The 19,334-nt window shown below is 40.1% G+C and overlaps 1 pseudogene; it reads right to left on the bottom strand.

Annotated features, from left to right (window-relative positions):
* Positions 1 to 668: 668 nt before the first annotated feature.
* Positions 669 to 1,781, bottom strand: LOC147445663 (uncharacterized; annotated as a pseudogene).
* Between the last annotated feature and the right edge of the window lie 17,553 nt (positions 1,782 to 19,334).

Here is a 19,334-nt window from a genome sequence, read left to right as displayed (position 1 = left end):
AAAAGGGCTGCCCTCTCTTATGAGAGATAGCCATGTGTAGCCGCCCTTGTGCGAATAAGTCCAAATCGGACCCTCCAATCCGCCCATGTGTGGCCGCCCTTGAGAAGACAAGTCCGCTTTTGAATTCGGCCACCGGCCATTGACTTCCGACCACCGGCCATCGGCCATTGACTACCGGCCACTGGCCAACCGACCGGTTGTTTTCCGACCACTTTCCGGCCGCCGTCCGGCCATAATATTCCGGCCAAAAAGAATATTCCGGTGAAAAAAAGTCTCGGGGGCCTCCGCCCCCGAGGCCTTTAAAGTTGCCCCCGATTCTTGTCCGTGAAAATTTTGGTTTCCAGTGAGTGATTTTCCTTCACGCACGATGGCTTCTCCTCATAATGGGGGCCTTACAAATGTGCGCTTTTACCACAGAAAATTACAAGGGTAAATCAGGCTCCATACTTAACAAAAAGTGAACTAGATTTTCTCTTCTACAACAAGACCATATCATAATATCTGCTTGCATGGACAAATTTACAAGCACATCCTCTGCATCTGGCCTGACCGCACACCATAACTCTTCACCCAGATGATATTCAAATGATCGCACCTCCGATAGGAGGTGCAAAAATTGCATCGTTGGTGGTGGTTGGTTGTATCTCTTTGAGAGTACATCGTTCACATCAAATACAATCATCCACATCTTTTGGTAGCTCTGTGTTAGCTGATTTTTCCTTTAGCCACCATGGATCAATTTCTACAGTGTCAATAACATTTTCAGTCAATTAGCACACAATGAATATGCTACAACAACTTACTTACATCGTCAATTCAAAGATCAAAGGGTCAAAGTCTACCACAAGAGAGCACAATATAAGAAGGAAAATGTAACCTACAGTTAAAACATATGGTAATAGATAGAGACCAAAATATAATCTCAGTGCATTACATCAAGACACAGACTGTCAATTACAACGATAGGCATAAGCTAAAGTTTGCAAGCAAGGGACTTGTTGGCACATCCACGGACGCACTTTCTTCCTACTGTAGACAACAAGCCCAACAAGGTGAAATCACCTGGCGATGTCAACATCACGTCGGCCACCTTCTCCAGATTAGTAGTGTCCACGTCCACATCAATCGGACCAATCACCTTATCCTAAAATTTTCCCTTGTTTACATCTTTCTCAGCAGTCCCACCTTTAGCACCATTCTCACTACTGTCCGCTTTCTTAACTATCGGCCGCTCCCTCACCATTCTCTTCAACAACACCCTGCCCTGCCACGGCCTGAGCTACAGTTAGTAGCACCTCGTCAATTGCAGAGGGTTCACCAAACATGATTTTCTTGTCTTGTGTCTTGTTGACGTCCATTACAGAGGCCTCAACAGTATTCATTCCAAATCATGGTCTTTAGAAACCTCCTCTTATCCATAGCAGTATCCACCCCTTGGCTGTCACCTGTTGTGTACATATCCTGACCCTCCACTTTCTCCTTCCTCCAACCAAATTCCAAGTCCATGAGGACCTCTTGAACCTGTTCCAGACTGGCAAGGTCCTCCAGAGCCTTAACAAAAACCTTTGCTAGTCCAGGCCCACCATTCTTCACACCCATCATGTCTGATTCTTGCACATCTTGGCTTGCAAGTGTCACAGCTTCCTCATCTGCACAATCACAAATGACTCACTCAATCAACATCTAATCCAAAAATAGAAAGCCTCAACGTATTGAAATCACTTACCCTTTACAGTATAATGCCCACTGATATACGCTTTTTCCATTGCAAGAATTACCATGCACACCCCTCTTTCACACATGTGACACTAGTGTGCAAAAGTGCAATAAATCATACATGATGGTATTGATGCCTACACTCTAATATGAAGCTGCCCACAACATACGCCACCTCTAGATACTCCACGCATGTAGCACACGCGCCAAACACATGGATTATTTTGCCAATAATTACAAGAGGTGGCATGGAGAAGAGGGTGAACCTCTTTCCCTGCTTCACTTCCTTGAGCATCCCATTCACAAATAGGCAATGGGCATGTCCCTCCTTCTAGGAGGCCTCCACCTTGTCATCATGTGTCTGTTACACAGCAAAAGAAAAATAATCAATCTCACATAACACGCCATGCACTAGACATTGCACACAAAATATCAATCATTGCACCAGCAGTACCCATGAAAATTTGGACTTGCTACCTAGATTCAGCACCACTAAAACTACCAAGCAAAGTATCAAGGCAATAATGAGGCACTATTACAAAAAGTAGCTAGAGATACTACCAAAAATAGTAGAAGGCAGGAGTTAAAAACTACCCAAGAGACTATGGAAAGGTACCAAGAATAAACGATTGGCATTATACCAAGAAAGTACCAAGGCAGTCCAATCCTACAATGATAAGGTCCAAGGCACTACCAAAACAAAGCAAAGGACCAAAACTACCGACAAAAACTACCAAAAATTGTACCTAAGAGTCCAAGGGTATTGTACACACCAAAGAGATCAAGAACATACAAAGGCATCTTCTAGTCAAAGCCAGATTTGGTACTATAATAGGGAAGCACCAAGGCAGTACCATCCTAGATGTCTAAGTACCCAGGTACTTCCAAGACAAAGTAAACATACCAAATCTAGAAGCAATAACAAATATTGTTGGAGGTAGTACCTATAAATCCCAAAGATACCATGGAAAAGTACCCAAGGTAGCCCTAGAATCATTAAAAGTACCAAACAGTATTGTATGCACTAAAGACCAAGGAGATGCTATGATTGGTGGTATATCAAGGGAGCACCAAGGCAGCTAGAGATAGTACCAAAAATACTAGAAGGCACGAATTAAAAACTACCAAAGAAACTATGGAAAGGTACCAAGACTAAATGATTGGCACTATGCCAAGGAGGTACCAAAGTGGTCCCATTCTACAATGGTAAGGTCCAAATCACTACCAAAACAATGCAAAGGACCAAAAAGAGTACCAAAGAGTCAAAGGGTACTTATGCACCAAAGAGATCAAGAACATACCAAGGCATCTTCTAGTCTAAGCTAGATTTGGTACTATAGCAAGGAAGCACCAAGGCAGTACCATCCTAGATGTCTAAGTACCGAGGCACTTCCAAGACAAAGTAAATGTACCAAAGCTAGCTAGAAGCAATACCAAATACAGTGGGAGGTAGTACCTATAAGTACCAAAGAGACCATGAAAAAGTACCAGAGATAGCCCTAGAATCATTAAAAGTGTATGCACCAAAGACCAGGGAGATTCCAATGCAGTCCCATAGAAATCAATGATTATTGGTATATCAAGGAAGACTCAAGGCAGTAACCAAGTCAAAGTAAACTACCAAATTTAGGTAGAAGTCGTACCAAAATTACTTGGGGTAGTGTGTATAGATACCAAGGAGACCATGGAAAGGTACCAAAGCCAATCCTATAGTATTCAATAGTGCTAAAGAGTATTGTATGCACCAAAGACCAAGGATGTTGATGCACAAGGGAAACCTGCGACTATATGCACAATCCAAAATTGCAAGATGTATTACCAAAATTCATTATACAACTACCAATGAAGTATCAAATGTACCTAAATGCCCTAATGTAAAACATAGGAGTCCCTAGTCATATAGACAAACTAGGACCAAGGGAGAATTTACCATACCCGCTCTTACTCAAGCTCCATTTGGAGCTTTTTAATGTCCTCAGTGACCCCTAGTCCTTGTAGCATGTGTTGGTTTGCTGCAAGATCATCTTCCACCTCCTTCACCTCTTCATCATTAATTGGAATTTGGTTTTGGAGCTCTTGCAGTCGCGCTGTATACAATTCGATGTTCGCCTTTATTTGCTTGGCCACAGCGTTGGACCCCACACACATAAGTAGTGCCTCCTTTTTTAGCTAGATCAAGGTCCTCATCTCAAAGAGCCTATCATAGTGTGCTTGCTCTTGGCCGCCATTCTCTCCACCAATAAGTCCAAATCAATGACAAAGTCACAAACCAGCAAATTATGTCAATAAGCAGTAGCCGTCTCGGTCTCCGTACACAAGTTGCTGCCAGACTGTGTAATGCGAGGCTTTTTCCCGCTGTGATGGGTAGCCTCAGAGGCACCATTTTCCTTCCTCCAACTCTCAATATTTCACTCTCGGGGGGTTCACTATGTGTAAAAACTATTATATCACGTGCGTTCAAGACATGTTAGTAAAACCCCTTAAGAATATAATGTACCCTTTTCTTTTAAAATCTGTTAGTTTTTTCAAATTTGAAAAAATAATGCCCTTTTGTATATATTTCTGTAAGTTTCAAGAATTTTAAATACCCTTCTATTGAACTCACGTGATAGGTTACATTTTTATTAGGTGACCTCCTCGGGATTTCGCTCCAACCCCCCTCCTCTTGCTCTGCACATCTGCATAACGTTCTCACCAAACTTGGCCCATGCCACGGTGTGGTCTATAGGGTCTTTCATCGTAGCATGGTACCTCTCAAAAGCATACCCTCGAGCAAGATTTGATGTAATCTCTCCACAAGACGGTGGTGCTTGATAAACCTTGTGGAAGAGCAGCCTGTAGTCGTTTATGAAGTGAGGGTGCAAGTGATTAAGATAAATCTTGGCACCTTTGTTGTGCTTAAACTTGAATACTGTTAACCACTAATCCTCTAGGAGCATAACTTCCTTTAGATCCTTTGGAAGCACCCCTAGTAGGCTTAGCCCATACTCCTCGTGTAGCTCCTCTGTTGTATGATAGAATTTTGTGAGCATGGGGTAATCTTCCATTCTGTTTTTCCCTACAAAGATCAAGTCAATTCACACATTCCAATAATTAGAATGCTTTTTTTTTACAACATACATATAGTATCAAATCTTGTAACATGAAAATTGGCATGTGCAGTGCAAATCTCAAACATGCAGCTTACACTAGGACACATGCAAGACCTTGTTTTGAAAATCAGCTACCCTAAACCCTAAAAAACTACATCGTTTATTTTTGTATTGACATGCAAATCAAAAAATGCTCGACTAATCTGCATTAATAGCGTTACATGCAAAAATGTTCAATTTGTAGTTTTCATCACAACATGCACAACTCACCTCTGCCCTTCGATGTAGACATATCTTCATCGGCAAGGATAGAAGACACTCCATGTTTAGATTGCACGACTAAGAAACTCGGCTTACTTGTGCAAGTATTCAGTGTCCTCACTTCCTCGAATGGCACAAACGGTGTGGTCTTGGTGTTGCGAGGAGATGTGAGCTTGGAGCTGCCGTTGGTAGGCCTGGTTGCTCTCTCAAGAGTGGACTTAGTACCAGCAGCCCTCCGCGGGGACCTCATAGCAACCAACAAAGGGGACACCAAGAAGAGATTGGGATGACTACAGCAAAGAGGATGGTCGCACAACACAACTCAATGTAGAGGAAGCTTGTGATGTGACAAATAGGAAGGCCAATCGGTATGTCAGTTCCAAGCGCAGAGAATAGCTCGTCTCGCACGTGGGAGGGAATGATTCGAAGTGGTTTTCCTTGCAATTATTACACACACACACACACATTTTATGTCAAAAGTAGCTCATAATATAAAACTGGGAGTTCCCCCCCCCCCCCCAAAAAAAAAAAAAAAGAATATGAAATCCTTTGTTTTATGGCCATAACAAAGGAGCACTAACCAAGTAAATTCAAAATAGGTCTTTTTTTTGTACCACCAATACGTGCTTTCACCCCAAAGTCAATCAAGTACAATGCCAAAAAACTTGAGAAGGAGAAACTAGTGATAGCCAAAAGGATATAGTAAAAGAAGAAAAAAATTTCAAATTGGTCTCATCTTCCTTCTTATTGAAAACTTATTTGATACAAGATCAAGAATTTCAAGTTAAGTCTCTAGGATGCAAAAAAATCCTATGGCATACTCATAAATGAGCAAGACATTACTCCCAAAACCTCAAGTAACATTTTTTTTTGGTCTAAGTGTCTTAAAAATTCCAAGTACTATTCAAACAGATAGAGTTGAGCATATCTTAGTTTTGTTTCTCATGCTAGTATAGATGAGCATAAGAGTCAAAGTCTATGTATTTTAAGTCCAGAGGAGTGAAGGGAGAAGAGATCAAAAAACAGTCACACACTTAGCAATGTGTGATATGAGTAGAGAAGCTTCTACATCAAAAACCCTTCTTAAAAATGTGGAAGCTATATAGACATCTTTTGATGTCACATGTGCTACATTTTTTCCTAGAAGCACCCATCAACTCTATTGTTGCACCACATGCTTTTCTTGAAAACAGTCTTGGTTGCATATATAGAGTGTCCCATAATCAACACGTGCATTATGCACTCTTCTTTTGTTTCTCTTAGGCACTCACCTTGCATGAACAAGAACTTAAATGCAAGTGCTTAACTCAAATAAGAGAGTATACCAAAGAAACTTTTTTCCCACCAAGTTTTTTCCCTTTGGTCATCCCAAAGGGAGAAAACTCAAATAAGAGCATATACCAAGGAAACTTTTTTCCCTAGAGAGTTTTTTTCTTTGATCATCCCAAAGGGGAAAAAAAGTGTTTGAATGCTAGTGCTTAACTCAAATAAGAACATATACCAAAGAAACTTTTTTTCCACCGAGTTTTTTTCCTTGGTCATCCTTCTTAAATATGGGAAGAAGGAGGGTTAATACAAGTTCTCAATGGTGAGTTCTCAATGGTGAAAGATTCAAATTTGGGACATATAACTTTTTGTTGTGTTTTGCCAAGGGCGATCTAGGCTTCAAGGTTAGCCACACTACTCCATCAAGGAGGATGGTAAACAGATCAAGCTGGAGGCCAAGAAGTACATTTTAGAGATCGTCAAGCCATGAAGACTTGCTATACAAGAGATCAACAACTATAAATTTTGCATAAGGGTATTAGTAGGTTCCACATACTCCAAAGTACAAGTCTAAGCTAGAAAAAATAAATTTTTACCAATTTGTTTGGTATCGTTATACTAGACTTTTGTGTCACCAGAGGCTTCTACAAGATAAATCAAGATTATTGATGCAACTTTTGGTCAAAAAGAACAAGGGAGCATCACACAAGGCTAATGACCTTCATTTTGAGACTTCATATCTAAATGGTACAAAGAGGAAATTTTTAATCTTCATATTTTCTTGTGATAACATGTATTTTTTCTGTAGCCCATATGGATGTGCGGAGCAAGTATTTGTGAAATTGGGGAAAATTGTTCAATATTGTGATACTAGTCTAGTCTTCAAAATTTGGGGGTTTTTCCATCACCAGTGGATTCTACAAGGTCTTCACACCAATTATGAATCACAAAATTTCCCTACAATGTCAAGAAGTCCAATTTTAAAGCTCAAAAGCCAATTATAGGCCTAACTTCTCATTAAGAGGTAACGTATCAAAAATTGCCAAATATCCTTGTAATAGCATGTATATCTAATTTCCATTTGCCAAAATACCATGCTCTGAGAAATTGTTCAGTATCCAAGTTTTAGATTTTTGTTCACAAATGGGAAAATTTTCATCACTAGAGTGTTGCCACATGTTTGCTAACTCCCCAGCAAATAAATCATCACATAAGCCAATTTCAAAGTCTATCATCTTGCTTTGAGGATTTGCACCAACTTTTCATTTGAAGTTAGAAGCAAGCACTAATTTTTTAATTCTAGATTTTTGGAGTCTAATCATTACATGCATAATTTTCGAATTAGCAAGAATACCCCAAGGAAGAAAACACTCAAGGAACAAATAGCATCTCTCAAATCATACCAATTTAAAAGGACTTTTGAAGCTCCTCACCCAAAGATAGCCGGTGTGAAGACCATCCTACATATGGTCGTGTCACGGGATGACACGAGCTAGGAAGGGGGAAATGTTAGTAGCTAAGCTAACACATGCCACTAAAAGTGGTACCACATGCAATAGAAGTGGGATTCACAACTATAATGATTATTTTTACCATTTTATATGTGAGCCTTTATTGAATAAATTGGGGCCAATGGCTTCAAGCTTGTAACTTACTTACCGATGGCACTCTGCTTACTAGTTTTAGGAGTGACTTTGGTAGGAGGACCTAATTTTGACCTTAGCTAATGTATTAAAGAAAAATTTGTAAAAATCAATTTAAGTTATGGATAATGAAAGTGAGCGTACGGCTATTTTGTCTATAGAGTCCTCCTCTTACTTCTCTTGCTTGTATCACCCTCATGCAATGTGGCATTTTAGTTTTGAGTCTTGCTACATGTTTACAGATAAAAGATTTTCTCTTTAAGATAATTTTCTCGCGATAAATTTGTGATCTTAAGTGTGTATGCTACAAGCTATTTACGCTCATATTGCACAAAACACATGCACAAATCAATTTTTGAGAAAATTAGTGAATAGAACATGCTTAGAGTAAGCTATCAAGTGCTTCTAGCACCAAAATTGACCTGCTTAAAATAGGTTTCTTCTATTAGTGAGATTTTGCCCAAGTATTAAAATGGAGATTGAACTCTTCAAGACATCTAATATGGTACAATATAAGAGATGGGGGACTAGCACATGCAACTCTCCACACAACCATGTCTAATATAGGTCCTTGCCTGCTAAATATAGGCTCCTCGATACCACATGTGTGTACTTACCCTTGGCCTTGGCGCATTCTACCCTAGGACTGGTGTTACTCCTCCCTTGGAAAAGCATTTCTGTCCTTGAAAACAAAAGTGGTGATATCTTCATAAGAATACTAATGTTTTCCACAGTGGCATCCTTCACGTATCCAGATTTCCATTTGACTGCAACACGCTTCAATAGGAGGTCCAACAAAAGCAAGAAGAACATATTGATTTTCCACATTGTTGTCCCTTTGCAACCATTTTGTATAACTAGCATATATCCAACATCGTGTGTAAAATCTATTATAACTCACAAGAGTATGCTAAACAAGTTACCACAAATACGAGGAGTCTAAAAAAATACATCTTCTCACTTTCCATGAAAGCAACATGCTGACATTACAGACAGTAAGTACTTGACTTGTTATCAGTCCTCGTGAGTAAACAACCCCACAATAATTGTTGATCAAGGTTAATAACCTAACCAAAACATGAAGGGACTACACTTAGTCGCAACATTCTTTGCCTCATGGTAAACAAATTCTAACTAGAGAGATAACCTTTCCATTGCTTTGTGCTAACATGCGTGATTAGCATATCCTTTAGCACAAGATTAACACTTGTAAACTACCTACTTGTCTGTGGATGACTGGAAGTACTGAGTTGTGTTTCCCCACCATTTACAAATAATCTTCCAAAAAATGACTTATAAACTTGGGCACGATTACTTGCAACATTGCTGAGTAATCAACAAATGTATGAACCACCATCTTGGTTAACTTTGAGAGAATGAATAGTGGACTAAATAAACTTTACAAAGATATGTCACCTTATCTACAAACATCCAAACCACACCATGACCTCTGTTGGTGATTGGTATTCATCTCATAGATATACTGCACATAAAGGCAAAATGTTTTACATTAGGGAAACTTTGGACTCTCAAAGGGGCCCTATAAGGAGGTTTGACTTTGCCTCTCATGTCCAAAGTGGACAACCCGATGAAGTACATAAACATTTTTTCAAAACCCTATTAGCCAACATATCATTGGAAAGATCTCATAAAGTAGATTCTAAATCCCCAAATTTTGACAAATTTGGAGTTGATTTGTAGAAGTTATGGCCTCCCCACTGAAGCTAAATTGTGGGGAGAGATTCCATTTATAAGACGGAGTTGTCACATCAAAAAATAGAATCTTCTAGATTATAAGAAATTTGATGGCATGCTATATATCAATGGATAGATCTTTGAAATCTTCTAGATTATAAGAAATTTGATGGCATGCTATATATCAATGGATAGATCTCAAAGAGTACATTCTAAATCCAAAAGGTTCGACAAGTTTTGATTTCATTTGTAGAAATTTTACCGTGCGTCTGTTTTGGACAAGAGGGAGGAAGTTAAAAGTCCTTATAAAGCCCATCTGAAAGTCCAAAATTTTCCTAATGGAACTACTAATTTCATTGATTTGCATGCCACTCCAAATCTGCCTTTGCTAAATACTAGGACTCATCACACCTAGTGTGCATGCATTCAACAAAAACTGATACGAACCTACACTTTCATGGCTATGATTGCCAATGCTTATGGAAAATGTTATGCTCACAACACAAAGGGAAAGAAATAAATACTTTCCCTTGCAATCACATGAAAACCATGCTAACATATCTAGACCATAATAGAATGTGAAAATCAATCACATCTAGGCACCAAATGAAACATGTTTATTAATAAAACATAGCTTGCTACATGTGTGAACAACCATCTGTTAAAGTTTTTTTAGCAATGTTTGTAACCCTAACAAGGCTTACTAGGTACCTAAAAAGACCCACAATTCCTCTCATAGATATACTCCACATAATGTGTTAAATGTTTTAGAAGCTACTAATTTCAGAAATTTGCATGCCGCTCCAAATCTACTTTTTCTAAACACTAGGGTCCATAACACCTAGCGGACATGAATTTGGAAAAAGGTAATTCGAACAACGTGCTCTTTCATGACTATAATTGCCAATGATTATGGTGAACGTTATAAAGCACCACACAGGGAAAGGACTAAATACTTATCCTTGCAATCACGTGAAGGTCGTGTTAACATATTTGGACCATAATAGAATGTGAAAATCAATCACATCTAGGTACCAAATGAAACATGTTCATTAATAGAACATAGCTTGATATATATGTAAAGAACCATCTATTAAAGTTGTTTAACAATACTTGTAACCTTAACAAGTCTTACTAGGTATCCAACAATTTCCAACTGTTGAAATTGTGTTTGATACAACATGCTCAAAATGGTTTGATAAACAGATCTAACCAACATCTAGGAACTTTGTCGCAACACATAGCGAAAATAACAGGCACCAATGTCAGTCCCAAAGACTCATATTCTTCACATGTGGAATATGTCTGATATAAAGATGTGCAAAAAAATGGCATCCATCAAGTACGATATGTACTTGTGTGTAGAGGTAACTGTAAACACTCACTAATATGGATGAGAGGGACCATCAACTCTTGCTCCACAATGGCTAAACCAAAATCCATGAGTTCTTGGATTATGTTGCACCCTTGTGACTAGCAACATGTGCCAAACAAAACCCTACGATGTAGGTCTATAACTGTAGGGTTCAAAAATGTATCGAGTACACAACTGTCCCAAATTATTGTGCTCCAACATGACCTTGTCATATGTTTAAAGAGAAAAATGGATGAAAGCGTTCCAACATATTTATTCCACTTGTAAAAGTCAATCAAAGTATATTAAGAAATGAAATGAAACCAAATCCTGGAGGTTGAAAATATGTTCCACTTACCTAAAGTCAAGTGCACTATCCAAACTTGAAAGGTACATTGCCGAAAAATCGAGCCTGAAAATGTCCAGTATGTCTTTAACCCGTTAAACATTAAATAAAAGATTAGTGAAAATCAAGCAATATTGAACTGGTAACCGTAGGTGTTGCCTTTGCAATCCAAACCCCTTGGTTAGATATTGTATAAAAACTACTTAAACTAGTAGTTAATGGTGACCAACACAATCTATATATGTGTCCAATAATGAAATTATCCACTACCCCTTGGCAAAGTGAGGACTTCTTTTCTTGAAAGTACGACTGTGAAGAGGCCAATCAATGACCATCAACACTCATGGAGTGATTTGGTTTTGGGGAATACCCTTATAAATACCACTCCTATAGACACAATCAATGCTATTAATCAAACAACAGATCCTCTCAAGTTGGAATCTTATTCACAATTAGACCTTGAAAGAATCATATCTCTCGATGAATAGAAGAGAAAGATTCTCAACAACCCAAAGAAGGTAGTCATACTAGATTTTCTTGGGTGTTCAAACAAGAGATTACGTGCTTTGAGGCTCTCCTAGTCTATTCGTGTTGTCCCTGAATTAGTTGCTGGATAGCGAGGCTATGATGTAGTCATATACAATGATCACAAGCAAATATACCAGTTTCAACTCTTCCTAAATAGAGAAGCTCATGCTATAGTGGAATCATAAAGAATGATTTAGTGGATTAAATCCCACCGTACTATCACACCATGCATGCATATCAAAAAAATGGAGTGATAAGCCCTAGTCTCAACCGTGTGAGCCAATTCCATACATGCGTTGCACAATTTTTACTGGCATGGATACATTACAATTTGATTTGTCAATGTAAGGGTGAACTTATATCCATGTATTGCCAATTCGCCAAACCTAAGTGCCATTACCCTTTATCCTTATTCAGTGGGTAGTACTATGGGACATACTAGAAGCCTTGCTTTGCATTAAGTCTGTCACAGCACATTGCTTTGTATAGTAGGGAAATATTTTTCCAATCAAAGGTCAAAACAGAAAAAATAAGAATAATTTAAAATTGTCTAACATATTCCCCCCATGAGGCCAATTGCCTTTGCTTGAATCTAGCCCATAGTCATGTATGCTGATAAATTTAGAGTTGTCAAATGTACCTTGCATGTCCTCATGGCATGGTTCGTACTGACCATCCGTGAAAAAGAATTTAAACATGGTGCTAAGTTCAAGTTTGTATGTTGATAGCATATTCCAAAATTTGGAAGCCAGTATGAAATCTGCCTAAAATTGAATCCTTGATTTGCATAAATACGTCAAAAAGATTAAATGGTTGGAGACTTTATACTCATAACGAATGTAAGGTCTCTGACCCCGACCAAAAAGGGCACCATTGTACCATGGAATGAACATAATGAAAGAAGTTACTATTTTTAGCAGTTTTCCAAATTTTGTCAGTGCCATGATGTTTAGAATGTTTTAAAGCTTCGAAATGCGAATTAAAATAATTTTTGTAAAAATTTCCAAAAATAGTAATTTTTTGGTCACCCGACCCATCTAGTTTTGACCGTCTCGAAAAACTGCACCTGTATCCCTAATTTGAAAAAATGCATTATTCGAACCCCGAGGGCTGCTAAATATGGCAGGTACTCGGACAGATGCGCCTTAGTTAGAGCTTAGTATAGCAATTTACGGCATCAAATTCCGACTCGTATGGTCGTTTTAGCATAAAACCAATTTTTCCCAAGGTTGTGTGAGAAGGTACCGGGGCTCGAGGCTGTGCAAGAACAGGTTCTAGGCCACTCAGAGCTTGCTTTAGCAGCTAGGGGACGCCCTCTCTTCTTCTAGCATTTGTGGGAGAGTTTCCAAGCTTGAGAGTGAGTGTGAGAGTCAGCTACACTAGCTAAATGGACACTTGCATGGCAGGTAATCGAAACGCATTGGGTGAGGTGGTTATCTCAGTGAGAATAGCATCAAGCACAACTGGTGTAGTGGTATCATAGTGTCATAATAATCAACATCTAATTCTCCTAAATGATTTTCTCATATTAAACTGATCATTTAATGTGGGGAAGTGCCAGGGGAGAAAAGGCTAGAATATTCGTTAAGCCAGCAGACCGGCCACAGTAGGGATCCAAAGGAGGGAAAATAGGGATCCAAAGGGGGGGCCATCTGCAAAAGAGCCATGTGCAACAATGGGCTAAAAAGACCCTAAGGTTCATCCCATTAAGACTTCCAAAATGCTAAGGTTCCAAAATTCAAAGGTTGTGTCCAAAGGGTTAAAGCTTAGGGGGAATTGGATGATTTGTGTGCTCTCCAAAGTCAACACATATCCCTACATGGGAGGGTGCGAGCCCTTCTTCTAGGGGATGAGAGAGAAATCCACACACACACACACACACACACACAAACACAGGCTCCCTTTACACAAAGGGAATGAGGGACACATGTCCGCTCCCTAGGCCAATTCCCACAAGGTGTGCCCAGTTTCTATTGGATGACCCTTGAAGTGGACCAATGAGAATTAAGCTAGAGTAAATCTAGTTTAATTAATTTAAAAAACATTTAATAAAAGAAACCAATGAGAATTAAGTCTCCTAGAAGACTATTGGGCAGTCTCACAAGGGGTCCAATGAGCATTCACGAGCCCAATGGCTTGCCTGATTCCTATTGGCCAGGAGGCAAAGGGGTCCAATGAGAGTTTAGTTTAATTATTTAATTACCTAAAGCTCTCACAAAGGGGGAAAGGGGGACACATGTCAGAAGGCTATCACTTATGCTTCTTAATAGTCATTGGCTTGGGGAGAGCCAATGAGGGCTCAGCAAGAGCAAATAGCAAGAGGGCTCGCCCAAGAGAGAGAGGGGGCTGATTTTTGCAAGGCATTATCACACACACACACACACACACACACACACACAATCTCATGTGTGAAGAAAGAGAAGACTATCTCTTCCCAAGCTTTAATGGAGAGCTCATCATCTACTCCAAGCTTGTGAGATAGAAGCCTACATCAACACACTCTTGGCATGTGGATGCAAATCCAACCAAGAGCCAAGCTTCAATGCATGCTCATCTCCTCTACCAAGCTAATTACTAAGCTAAGCTATGCTAATATGAGTGATTATGTGAGGAGATGTACATCTTTCTCGTAAGATACTCCTTCTTCCTCTCAATCTACTCTCATACCCTGCTAGCTCTCACCATCTTCGAAGGTGTGTGAGGTCTTGGGTCTGAGAACGGGGATAATTCAAGTTGTGTTTGCTAAGTTTTTTGCTTAGTGCATGAAGCTTTCATCTTCATTGCACTAGCTAGTCTTGAAGGAACACAAAGAATTGTATTGTACAATGTCTCTCTTGATGGGAGAAACCATAATACAAAGCCTTTTGGAGGGGGGACCGGCTCCATGCAAATCCAGTCCTCAACTGTTGTCATTAGCTTAGTTTCTCTCTCTTTTGAAAGTATTGTCGATGCTATCTAACTAGGTGTTATTCTTTTTGTTGCTCTCTCCACCCAAGCACTCTTGTAATTCTCATTAGGAATCTATTCTAATGAAATTCCCACTATGTTCATGCTCATTTCCACTACACACAAGTTATTAGGCCATTAAAAGTTACATTGGTATCAGAGCACAAGGTTTCTCTTTTCTTGCTCAAGAAGGGAGGTCCTAAAGCTAGCTACAAATGTTTGGTATTATTAATTGCATGTGAGTAAGTAGAATAGGGATTTTTCAGCCTTGCAGTGCGCCTGCCTTTGTGCAGTTAACGGGGCATCACCGTCGAGAGCTATGGTCTTAATAGTGGAGTCCTACGGGGCTTGCCTACGGCTTAACCACTATTGAGCAATTAGAAGCTTGACAGGAGCCGGTGCTGTTTTGGTGTTGAAAGACCCTCTCTTCTATTCCTTGCAATTAATGGTATTCGAGCCGCGGGTACAGTAGCTTGATTGCTTTTCTAAAGGGGTAAAGAGGAGTAGCAACGAGGGCTTGAAGTGCCAAAGTACACCTAAAAAGTTTACACCTAAAAGTTGTTAGAATGGTTGACAATAGTAAAGAGAGTGAAATTAATGTTGATAACTTTGATTTTGCTCATGAGCAAGCTACTAATGATGCTTCAATGCTTGTTAACTATCATGTTTCTAGGCTTCAACAAGCCATGGGCAATCCATCTCTCCAAAGTGAAGTGCAACGGCAACTCCGTGCTCACGGGATTCTCCAAGCTCATCACCATGACGAGAGAACACCTAGGAAGCCTCCTTGTGAGACTACCAAAAGAGGTCTCTCTCCGATTCGGGAAGAAGAAGAGAATCCATATGAAGGGCTCAAGAATTTACTTCTTGATGATGCATCTCCTTCCCAAAGGAGAACTCAAGAGCCTCCACCGAAGGAACGAGAAAGAAGCGAGTCTCCCGCCACCTCGGCGGAGATGGCTCCACGAAGACGGCGGGCTAAACACTCTCCATCACCACCAAAGCGGAGAAGACCATCGTATTCTTCTCCTCACCACAATTCAAAGAGGGATGATAAAAAGCAAGAGAAGAAAAAGGCCAGAAAGAGGACACCCTCTTCTCCATCTTCTTCATCCTCTTCCTCTTATGAAAGTGATGGTGAAGACGACAAAGATCAAGACAAGAAAAAGGCGAGAAAGAGGTCACCCTCTTTTCCACCTTCTTCAAATTCTTCACCTTCTGAAGAAAGTGATGGTGCAACCTTTGAACCATCAAAAAGAAGAGGCCATAGGAAATCCTATGCCGCATGGAAGAGGTCGTTCAAGCTGAAGAAATTCAAAGAGGGAGGGAAGAGCATCTCTTTCCTTACTTATGATGGCACCTTTGGTGCTATGGACAAAGTCTTGGCCTTTATCCAGCAATTCGATGCGGCGTTTGGAGATGAGGGCTTCACGGAGTCCTCTAAGCTACGCCATGTAGCTATGCACTTTCAAAAGTCCGCCAGACAATGCTAGTCTAGCCTACGATCCAACGGTGAAGCTCCACGAACATGGAAATCTTTAAGAGCTTCCATTATGAAGCAGTTTTTGGCCACCGATGCCAAAGACAAAGTACTCACCGAATGGCGAAGCTTAAAGCTCTCTCCCAATCAATCCGTCCACAAATATGTAGACAAGTTTTGGGACCTACAACTCAGAGCCATTGTCTTCAAAAAGTTGGATTTTGGAGAGCAAAAGCAACAATTTTGTGCGGGCTTAACCGAAGAAATGGCGGAGTATGTCAACTCCCAAAGGCCACGTACCATATCGGCGGTAATACACCATACTATGGTGGCCTCTCGAATCAATTTCCAAATGGGGGCTAAAAGAAATAATAAGCCCCCGGAAAACAAGGGTTCCAATGAGCCTAAGGGGAAGGACAATGTCCAAAAGTCTCCTAAGGGCAACTCCAACAAAGCTAAAGAGAAGGGAGTTTACAAAGGTAAGAATAAACCCTCTCATGAAGAGCTTGAGCGTTATCGTAAGGATAACCGGTGTTTCAAGTGCGGCGAACAAGGGCATGCGTACCGCGCTTGTCCCCAAAAGAACAACCGCCAAGATCCTCCTAGAGCTTCCTTGGTTGAAATCCAAGAGGAAGAGACTCACCAAACTCACCACAAAGGATCTCCTCTATGCCATGCTTGGGGAAAGGTAAGAGAACATGATGCTTTTATTCTCTTTGACCCTTGTTCTACTCACAATTTTATATCTATGGAGTTAGCCACCAAGCTAGGCATACAATCCTACGAGATGGGAGATGTCCTACCCGCAGACAGTTCCTTCAAGGGGCAAGAAGCTTCAGTCACTCCCTTAATTGGGAAATTGAGGCTTCATGTCCAAGGCTATGTGGACAAAGAGGACTTCTTTATCTCTCCTCTCAAGCATGAGGATGTAATCCTAGGGGCACCATGGTTTGACCGCCTGGCTACCGATGTTAAATTTCCTAAAAGGAGAATCTCCTTTAAGTTCAGGGAAAAAGACATGTATATAGATGCTAAGGAAATGGGTAACACTATTCCCATTGTACATACACCAGCTTTCAACAAGTCAATAAAGAGCTCTATTTCCGTGTACATGATTTTTGTTAAAGACTCTCAAAATGAACCTAATGCTTTAGCAAAAGAAAATAAAAGCAACCAAAAGGAATTAGAGTTATCCAATTTTCTCAAGGGGTTTCAAGATGTTTTTATTGAAGACATCCTTTGTGAGCTACCTCCTAAACGAGGTAATGATGACCATGCAATCGAACTTCTTCCAGGAAGTTCACTGCCTAACAAACCTCCTTATAGAGTTTCTCAAGCTCAACAAGAGGAGATTATGCGGCAAGTGCATGAGTTAGTTGAGAAGGGTATGGTTAGGCCAAGCTCATCTCCATTTTTCTCACCTGTGCTATTAGTGCAAAAGAAAGACGGCACATATCGTATGTGTGTCGACTATAGAGCACTAAATAGGATCACTATCAAGAACAGGTTTCCCGTTCCACGGGTAGAAGACCTATTTGATAAGCTACAAGGATCGACCTACTTCAATAGGATTGACCTAAAAAGTGGCTATCATCAAATAAGGATAGTTGATCAAGACATTGTAAGGACCGCATTTCACACCACATTTGGTCTTTACGAATACATTGTCATGCCTTTTGGCTTGACCAATGCACCAGCCACATTCAACCGCTTGATGGAGAAGCTGTTCAGGCCTCATCGAACCTTCACTGGAGTGTTCTTTGATGATATTATCATCTACTCTAATTCATTGGAGGAACACAAGCAACACCTCCCGGTAATTTTTCAAGTTTTAAGAGAGAATAAACTTTATGTTAATCGAAAGAAAAGTGAATTTTTCTTGCAAGAGATTCAGTATTTAGGTCATATTATCTCTCAAGATGGCATCCAAATGGATCCATCTAAGTTAGAGGTAATAAAAGGATGGCCTAAACCAAGGAATCTTCATGAACTAAGAAGCTTTATAGGTATGTGTGCATACTATAGACGCTTCATAGAAAAGTTCTCACAAATTGCGGGACCATTACATGACCTAACAAAGAAAAGCGTTAGGTATACATGGTCTGCTAAGGAGAACAATGCTTTCGAAAAGCTTAAACAAAATCTTATCTCTCAACCTGTGCTTACACTACCGAATCTCTCAAAACCATTTGAGGTCCAATGTGATGCTTGTGGTGATTGCCTTGGAGCTGTTTTACTCCAAGAAGGGCATGCCATAGGCTATGAGAGTCGAATGCTCGACCCTGTTGATCAAGCTCTAGGCATATATGAAAAGGAACTCCTTGCAGTTCTACATGCCTTAAACTCATGGAAGCACTATTTATTGGGGACTCCTTTCATTCTGCGAACGGATCACCAAAGTCTTAAGTACTTCATGACGCAGACCAAGCTCTCCGACAAACAAATGAGGTGGGCAAATTTCCTTTTGCAATTTCATTTTCATATTGCTCGCATTGCTGGCAAGCATAATCAAGTAGCTGATGCATTCTCAAGACGGCCGAGAGTGAATGCGGTTTCCATAGCAACTCACAATGATCTATCTTCAATGATAGATGAGTACTCTATTGATCCCGATTTTAGAGATGTGATTTCAGCCCTTGCATTAGGGAAGAAAGAAGAACCATTTACCTTACAAGATGGTTATCTTCTCTATGGCAATAGACTATGCGTTACTAACTCACTACGTGAGAAAGTAATGTATGAATCTCATGCTCCACCTTATGCGGGGCATAGAGGGATTCAGTCTACCTTAAAGGGAATTGAAACATATTTCTATTGGCCTACCATGAAAGTGAACATACAAGAGTATGTTTCTAAATGTGTGGTATGCCAAAAGACAAAATTTGATAGAGGGAAGCAACTTGGATTGCTTTAACCCTTGCCAATCCCTAATTCACCATGGGAGAGCATATCCATGGATTTTATCTTTGGATTGCCTAAATCTATCCATGGGAATACGAGAATATGG

This window comes from Adiantum capillus-veneris, chromosome 12 (genome assembly GCF_014529385.1).
Source record: "Adiantum capillus-veneris isolate H3 chromosome 12, ASM1452938v2, whole genome shotgun sequence".
Taxonomy (NCBI): Eukaryota; Viridiplantae; Streptophyta; class Polypodiopsida; order Polypodiales; family Pteridaceae; genus Adiantum; species Adiantum capillus-veneris.
This window is presented reverse-complemented; position numbering and strand designations above follow the sequence as displayed.